Genomic DNA, 9323 nt, shown 5'->3' with positions numbered 1-9323 from the left:
CGTATAATAATATAATTTTTTTAAGTTTTACTTTAACAACTCTCCGCCCACTAAATAAACAATGTTTAAGCCATTGAGAGAGAGACAAAGAAACAAGTTAATTAATATGCTTAGAAGAAAAAAGAGGTACTTCAAATATGAGAAGGTGAAAAACAAAGAGTCTAATAAAAATATTAAAAAATGTACAAGAAATATAGAGAGTGATCAAAATAAATCCAATGATTCGGTGGAGAAGAATACTAATAATGAGGTGCTTAAAATGAAAAAAAAAAATGAGAACTGGAACATGTAGCAGTAAAAAAAATTGAAAAAAAAATTCTAAAGAAGATTCTAGGATTATATTTTTTCTTTTTTACATTTTAAGAATGGCTTTTATTGACGGCCACAAAAAAAGAAAAAATATAGTGAATTTTATCAATCAAGTTGTCACTGCGAGAAAATTTTTTTTAATGATGTATTCGTTAGTAAAGAATTATTAATGTCAAGAGTCAAGACTGTGGCTAATTGGTTTTTTATATAGATAAAAATTGTGTGTTATGCACTGTTATTGAAATGGTTGGTATTTTTTTAGTATAGTGTTAATTTTTTTAAAATTGTTATTAAACAAATCGGATAGTCATATTTGTTGAAGAATAAAAAAGAATATAAAATTAAAGGATCCGATTTAAATATATACAAAAAAATTTTTGAAACCCTACACACATCAGTAAATTTGATTTTAATTTTTTATTTTTTTAAAAAATACAAATTAAAGGATCCAATTTTAATATTTTAAAATTTTTTAAATATAAAATCGGAGTCTGATTAACACTTTTTAAAATACAATTTAACTAGGTATCCTTTAAAGTTCACTACTAGAAAACTAGTTATTACAGACGGATATTTCCGACAGATTTTATCCCATAAAAATACAGACGGAATTCGCGAGGAATTTTTTTGTCGGAAACCAAAAAAATGAATTAGCATAAATTACAAATGAAAAAGAGAATCCGTCGATAATTCTGTCGAAAAATTTAATTTTTTTCGTGGGAAATGGTTACCAACAGAAAATTCGTTTATAATTAAATGGACAAAAACGCTGCATTTTATTAAATTATTACAGACAGAAAATCTGTCTGTAATTTTAAATATTCCGTCGGAAATAATGAGTTAACCTTAACTCAGACCCTACCTTCTCGAGCTTCATTCACACTCCACACAAGTGAAGAGCTTCTTCCTCTTTCCGTCCATGCTCTCTCCATTGCACGAGCTTCTTTCACCGTTACCACCACCGCTCGTGTCGCATGATCTCATCACTGACCTCAACAACGGCCATTCGCTGGTCATCCTCATCCATCGGTTCAGGTATGGTTTAGCATCGCTTTCAATTTTTGAATTCTTCTCATTTGAAATCATAGTTCCTGTGCTGCTTATCATGGCTTCGTGTAGCATAATGTTTCTTTGCCAGTCAGGGACGGACCCAGTAGCAAAGAAGAGGGGGCACTTGCCCCCACAGTATTTTAATTTTTTTTAAAAAAAATATAGTTATATATAATATGCCTCCACTTCAAATTTTAAATGACCCCACTATAAATAAATTAAACTCAATTAGCTAAAGTTCCAAATTCATTTTTTTTATTTCTCTATCATTTTGATTATTATTTAACCTAATCAAATTTAATTCTTGTGTCGTCACTCCTTTATTCCCTTAAACCCTCTTTTTATTTTTATATTTTTAACTTTTTTTTCTATTCCTTATCTAGTGGTCATCTTCTCTTCATCAAAAAATAAATTTTAAATTTTTTATATTTTTTATATAGTTCTTCATGACCCTATGTATCTTTCAATTTAATTGTTTCTCTTTTTGATATTTTCAATTGCAAATTTTAATTCAAACAATTGTAGTTTATGTATTAATCTAATATTTTATTTTTTTCGTGACTTTATATATTTTATTTTATTTTCGATTTATTCATTTTTATTACTTATTTTTTATCTTTTGTTCTATTATATGTACCTATGTTGCGTATAAAATTTTAAAATAAATTGATTAATTTACTAATTTAGAATATATTTTTTATTTTTAGAAATAGTAATAGAAAAATATTTTAATTACAATACATAATTAAACATATGTATAAAATCTTTCATCTAACATTATATCAAAATTAAATTAAAAAATATATAACAAATTTAATTATTTTAAAACGAAAGAAAGAAAAAATTGTGAATTATGTTTCTGTTATTTTATATAAACATACTTTTCATATACAGATTTAATTTTTTTAGTATTTATATATAATTTTAGTTTCAAATTATAAATATTAGTGTATCATTAGGCGCTAATATACCAATTAATTCAGTCTTTTATTATTAAATGTGTATAAAAAATTAGTTAGGATAATAAGGTATTTATAATTTAATTAAAATATTTTAAGTTCAAGTTTTAGAAATAAAAAATATTTTTTTATAAATTATATATAATGAATAGTATTTTAAAAATGAAAGTGTTCACTAACTCTTTAATTTTTATATCTCTATATAATTAATAATATTTAACAAAATTTATTTTAGTATATATATATATGCCCCCACTCTTAAAATTTTCTGGGTCCGTCACTGTTGCCAGTTCTTCATTTTCATGAGATCCATTAATCATGCTTCTCATTTGAAATTGGGAATCACACAGAATAGGTCACTTCATCTCTTTTTCGGTCTCTATCTTTCAATTTTTCGCTAATTTGAATTTCCTAAACTAGTTAATACTAGTTTAGAATCATCAATTTCAGCTTTTTGCTATCAATTTAATTCAGTTAATTTTAGTTTGGGTAATCATTTACTTCATTAGTTTATTGTCATTGCCATTTTCAATATCTGATCTGTTTGTGTGAGAAATGAATGTGGTGGATAATTTTTTAATTTTATTTTGATATTATTGGATATTAGAAAAATTATTTGTAAATGTATAACAATATTAAGAAAGTTCTTGGTCATGCACTGTGAAACTTTGCTTATTGCTGCTAAGGTAATTTGGGATGAAAGTGTTGGTTCTTTTAAAGGAATTCTTCAATGAGCTCTGTGAATTCCTAAGCTTTGGCCCTGTTATTGCAATGGTTACAGCTTACACCTTACAACTTATAACTGACTCTTCCTCTTTCTTACCTTCGGAATCAAACACAAAACATAAAATAATATGTTATTGTTTTTAGACTAGTCTGATTTTCCCTTGAATTCATGAAATGGGTTTGGAAAGGAGAAGGAGTCATAACTTATGGCCGAAAACTAATTGGAGCCACTGATCCGCAGAAATCTACACCTGAAACTATTAGAGGTGATCTGGCTGTTAATGTTGGAAGGTATTATTTTTTACAAATACATTCTGATTTATTACAATTACACTAATATTACTATCTCATTTAGCACCAGTGTTAGCAATAACGGATCATAAATTTGGAATATGGACTTTTGGAATATCTCAATTTGTTGGAGGGGTATCTTTGTTACCTACTACACTGATGCTTTTGGAATATGGATTTGCAGTTGCATCATCAATTTACTGCCTTACATTTTTCTTTTTTTACCATACCATGGCTCAGGTAGGGGAACACAATTATTTTGATTTCGTTACTTTTGCGCGTATTAATGCTAAGACATTCATTCTTTTTATCATGTGGTTCTTTTAATTCACTTTTTCACTGAATTGACTCTAATGGTTATCTCATTCATTATGGGACTTATACCAAACACAAAAACTGTAAATACTTTTCTTAAGACAATCGCTTACTGCTCTTAAGCTTTTAGCAGCAAGAATCTCATGCCCTTGCTTTGACTGATTCACCTTCCTGAAGGTAATAGCCAAATATGCAGGACTTTTTCCATTTTAGGCTCCCTTTTTTTGGGAAGAGAGAAAAAAAAGAAAGAGAAAGAAGAGAGGGGAGGATGAAACTATCATATTATTATACTTCTAAGCTCCCACCCCAAATTTGTCTCTTTACTTTGTGCTTGCAATGTGATAATCAAGAATAGACACATTAGTTTCAATCATAAATGTAAAAAATCTGCTTGGTCATTACAAAATTTCATAAACTTGCCAAATATTTCATATATTTAAAGTAAAGGAATGAATTTTGCTTTCTGTTTCTCTTTCTCTGTCTGTCTGTACCCGAGCTTGTTGCTTGAGATTGTATGTTTTAGATAGCTAAGGAACAAAGAAGAAATATTCTGAATAATATGAAAATATGTTGCTGGCTATGCTCATGAATCATCTAGAGACTTTATTATATAGCAATATTGGTTACAACTTATTCTCTGTAATATTTTAAGATATCATGCTATACATTCTGTAAAATTATATGATTTAATGTAAATACCACTACATACTCTCTGTTTCTAACATAAATATTTGTTCTGTTTAGAATTTTTTTTAGAATTTCTCCTGGATTTTGTTTCGTTAATGGTCTTGCTTCATTGGCACTTCTACGACAAGGAATGAAAGATAAAACAAGTGATGGAATATTTGTCTAGAATGTTTCAGGTGCCTCTATTTGTGATCTTGTTGTTGAGGTATAACTATATTATATCAAAATTTTCTGCTATTTTATTCCTTATAAAATATGAATTATGATTCAAAAGTACAAGTTCTAGGTGGAAATATAGTAGTAATATAAATGAGATAGTAACCAATACCTTCATTTAAAAATATTAGTGTAATTGTAATAAAGTTTTTTACCACTGTGAGCACTAGTGTTCATCACACCTTCATTTAGAAATATCAGTCAAATATTGTAGAAAAATGATAAATTATAGAAAAAAATTATTAGAATGGATAGGTTTTCTTTGTTAATTTTAAACATTTTTATAATACTATATGTATTGTACGTGCATATATTCATCAAAGTTAAAATGGTGTGTGAAAACTGAAGGGTACTCATATGTATCATTTATAAACACTAATACTCAGACTATATATAGTATATTCACATCATAATTATCATCGTTATATAAATAGTTATCTTTGTTTAATCTTTTAAATTCTTGTCTTTTGTAATATATTCATCATCTACAATATAATTAGACTTGCTTTTTTTAAAATAAGAGCACAGTCGAAATTTAGTACCGACTATTATGTGTTTGACAAATTTTACTTTTATTATAAATATATAAACTTATACAGTGGCCTGGTGATGTGAATTACTGTCTTACTAGTTTAAATTTTACTTGAAATGTGAAAAGCCTCAAGGATTTGAGCTCCCAGAAGCTAAGGTGAATGTGACTATGTAAGGATATATGGCTATAATTTTGTCCATTTTGTGATGCAAGTTGCAAAATGGATATGATATGTATACATGTGTGCATTCACTACAAATAATAAATTATTATTATTATTCATAAATTTGTGTGTTGATTTTATAAAAATAATACTCTAACACACACACACTTTCTCTCTGTGTGTGCACAGTAGTTAATTATTAGAAGACTAATTTGTGTGTTCGATCAGAGATTTTTGGTCCAATTCCATCAACTTTTTTCTTAGAGTTTAAGGTAGTGCAATTCTTGTGTTGTAAACTTCATTGATTTCTAGGATATCGTATGATAAATGAAATATTACTTGTGTTGTATTGTTGCTTATATTGCATTGAAAATATTGATATGGTTAAATATTGATAGGGTGTTGTATGATAGATGAAATGTTACTTGTGTTGGATGATTTATAAGTACTAAAAATATCGAATTCGTAAGAAATGTCTTGGCACCATCGAATGTGGATGTATGATAGGTTGAATCCAACAAGAAGGAGTATTAAACCTGAGTTTTATAACAAGGTTGAGGAGTTTATAGAAACGACTAATAAGTTAGATGTTGTGAAGTCGGAAGGAAAGTGTAAATGCCCATGCGTCAAGTGTAGATGCACAAACTATAGAGCTGAACATTATTAAGATGCATTTGTGGGTGAAGGAGTATATGCCAAATTATTGAATTTTGACAGAACATGGAGAGATTGACGACATAGGGATTAATCAGACGGGATTCAATAATTGTGGGGAAGGTGGTTCAGGAAGTGGTACAAATGTAGAAAAATGTGATATGTATGACATTAGCTGGGAAGACAACTTCTGAAGGTATCACGAAATGGTTTTTGATTCTGCTAGTCCAGAGGATCCTCATGTAGAGGCTAAAAACTTTTTTGATCTTAAGGCAGCTCAAAAGCCTTTGTGGGAAGGCTGTGTGCACTCTCAACTATCGATAGTTGTTAGAATGCTATGCATTAAGGCCAAGAGAAACCAATCACAGGAGTCATTTAAGCAGTGGGCCACCTTAATTAGGAAAATTGCTCCTGAAGGTAGTGCCATACCTAGGGATTACTATGAGGCTAAGAAGTTAGTGCAAAAGCTTGGATTAAAGGCAATCAAAATAGATTGTTGCTCAAATAATTGCATGCTGTATCAAAAAAACGATGCTGCTCTAACTAGTTGCAAGTTTTGTGAAGCACCTAGATTCAAGCCTATTTTCGATGGTAGTTGTAAGTCCAAAAGAGTTTCTTTCAGACGGATGCACTACTTACCCTTAATTCCTAGACTTCGAAGGCTTTATGCGTCAATGAGTTCAGCTCCGCACATGACGTGGCACATAAAAAACCAACGTGATGATGGCGTGATGACCCATCTGTCACATGGGGAGGCATGGAAAAGCTTTAACCGTATCCACTTTGATTTTGCTTTGGAGCCTAGAAACATTAGGTTAGGTCTTTGCTCTGATGGGTTTACCCCAAATATCCAATTTAGCAAGCCTTATTCTTGTTGGCTCGTAATTGTTATTTCATACAATCTACCTCCTAGAATGTGTATGAAAGATCCTTATTTGTTCTTAACTTGCTTAGTACCTGGTCCTAATAACCCTAAAGCCAGCACTGATGTATTCTTGGGACCCCTGATTGACGAATTAAATGAGTTATGGAATCCTGATATTTTGACGTATGATATTGTAGAAAAGAAGAATTTCGTCTTAAAGGCAGCATTGATGTGGACTATCAATAATTTCCCGGGCTTATGGATGACACAAGAAAGATTGTCATGCCCTATTTGCATGGAGGATACCAAGTCTTTTACACTATCACATAGAGGCAAGGCATCATGGTTTGATTGTCATCGGAGGTTTTTGCCGATAGACCACCCTTATAGGCGCAATAAGAATGACTTTAGGAAGAATAAAATAGAAAGTGAAGAGGCTCCTACCAAATTAAGTGGTTTGGAAATTTAGCAAAGGGTTAAAGGACTTGGGAAGATATCAGATAATGGAAATTGGATCAAATCACAAGAGTATGGTATTACTCACAATTGGACTAAGCAAAGTGTGTTTTGGGAGTTACCTTATTGGAAGGATAACCTAGTTCGTCACTGTCTTGATGTAATGCACATAGAGAAGAATGTGCTTGATAACATAATGAATACTATTATGGACACTGATAGAACTAAAGACAATGAAAAGGCTAGGTTATACCTGGCTGAACTGTGCAAGCATCCAAATTTACATTTGCGGCATGTCGGTGATAATTGTTGGTCCAAACCTAAGGCAGCTTATACTTTAACTTCTGAACAGCAACAAGACGTGTATAGGTGGGTGCAACAACTTAGATTTTTGGATGGTTATGCATCTAACCTTGCTAGATGTGTAAGTCTTCCCAAGGGAGGTTTATTGGTATGAAGAGCCATGATTATCACATTTTTATGTAGTGCTTGTTTCCAACTGCATTCAGAGAACTACCTACAAATATATGGAAGCCTCTTACCGAGTTAAGCCAGTTTTTTAAATACTTGTGCTCAACCACCCTCAAGGTTCATGATTTAGAGGTTATCAAGCAGAATATTCCCATTATCCTTTGCAAGTTAGAAAGGATATTTTTCCTGGGATTCTTTAATGTGATGGAGCATTTGCCAATTCATCTAACATATGAGGCACATGTGTGTGTTCCTGTCCAATATAGGTGGATGTATCCGTTTGAACGGGTGATAGGATCATTCAAGCGAATAGTGAAAAATAGAGCAAGGGTTGAAAATTCGATTTGTGAGGCTTTCTTGGCAAAGGAGACTTCAAGTTTTGTTTCTTTCTACTTTGAACCACATATCTTATCAAGGCAAACCTGTGTGGGAAGAAATGATGACGGGGGAGACACAATTAAAGCTTTTTTATCAATATTTAATAGACCTGGTCGCAAGGTTAGAAAAGTTAAAGATCATTAGTTAGATAAACGGGACAAGGCCGCAGCTCATTTGCATATTCTACTCAATGAAAGCAAAGTTAGCCCTTTCTATATGTAAGTGCGCAAATCTTTTATTAAACAGTTAATTACACTTGTTCTACTAACGAATCCCATAGCTTATCAACTCTAGTCCTACTTTCATCAAGGTCTTGGAAAGAAACTTGTCCTGGAGACAGCGATGACCGATTTTTCCTTGGTTTGCATCATATGTAAGTGCAAAGATTCGTATCATTTATTGTAAAGGTTTCTAACTAAAGATTTGCATCACATATCACTTCTATTAAATAATTTGTTGCATATTTCTAACTAGGTTCAAAATCAATGTAATGAAATTGTTGATCATAGTTTGCAATCACTTTCTTGGGATCCTTCAAACAAAGCAACAAGTTGTCCAATTTATAAAGTAAATGGATATACATTTCATACTCTTGCAAGGGCAAAAGAAAAAAAAACCGATAATACCGGTGTGTCTGTTAAAGGTGATACAGGCAATGAAAAAAGTGATTGGTTTGGAGTAGAAGATATACTCGAGCTTGAATACACTGGTAGTGACTCTAATCGAGTTGTTTTGTTCAAATGTCAATAGTATGATCCAAGTCGTCCAAATGAAAAACGTATTCATAATGACTACAAAATAACTGAAGTCAATCATAGTAAAAGATATCGCCACTATGATCATTTCATTGTCGCCCAAAATGCTAAACAAGTTTTCTTTTTACCTTATCCTGGAAATTGCAACTCTATGTGGCGTGTTGTTGTAAACGCTAAACTAAGAGGTCGAATTGAAACCAATCATGTACATGTAGAGGAGGATGAGGAAGAGAATGATGTAGCTTATCAAGTGGATGAGAGCAATCCTTCTAGGATTTCTGACACCGAGCCTCCTATTAGTCTTAAGTCTCCATTTGGAGAGGACCGCATTGTCAAATTGTCCATCGACTCTAGTTCTGGGGCTAATAAAAATGAATATGATGATGTTGCAAACTTTGATGATGATATTGATTTTTAATAGGGTAATCATTTTTAATATTTGACTTGTCTTTAATATTATTTTAGCTTGTATTGTTTTAATATTATCTTTAATATA

The sequence above is a fragment of the Arachis hypogaea genome, chromosome 14 (genome assembly GCF_003086295.3).
Source record: "Arachis hypogaea cultivar Tifrunner chromosome 14, arahy.Tifrunner.gnm2.J5K5, whole genome shotgun sequence".
Taxonomy (NCBI): Eukaryota; Viridiplantae; Streptophyta; class Magnoliopsida; order Fabales; family Fabaceae; genus Arachis; species Arachis hypogaea.
This window is presented reverse-complemented; position numbering follows the sequence as displayed.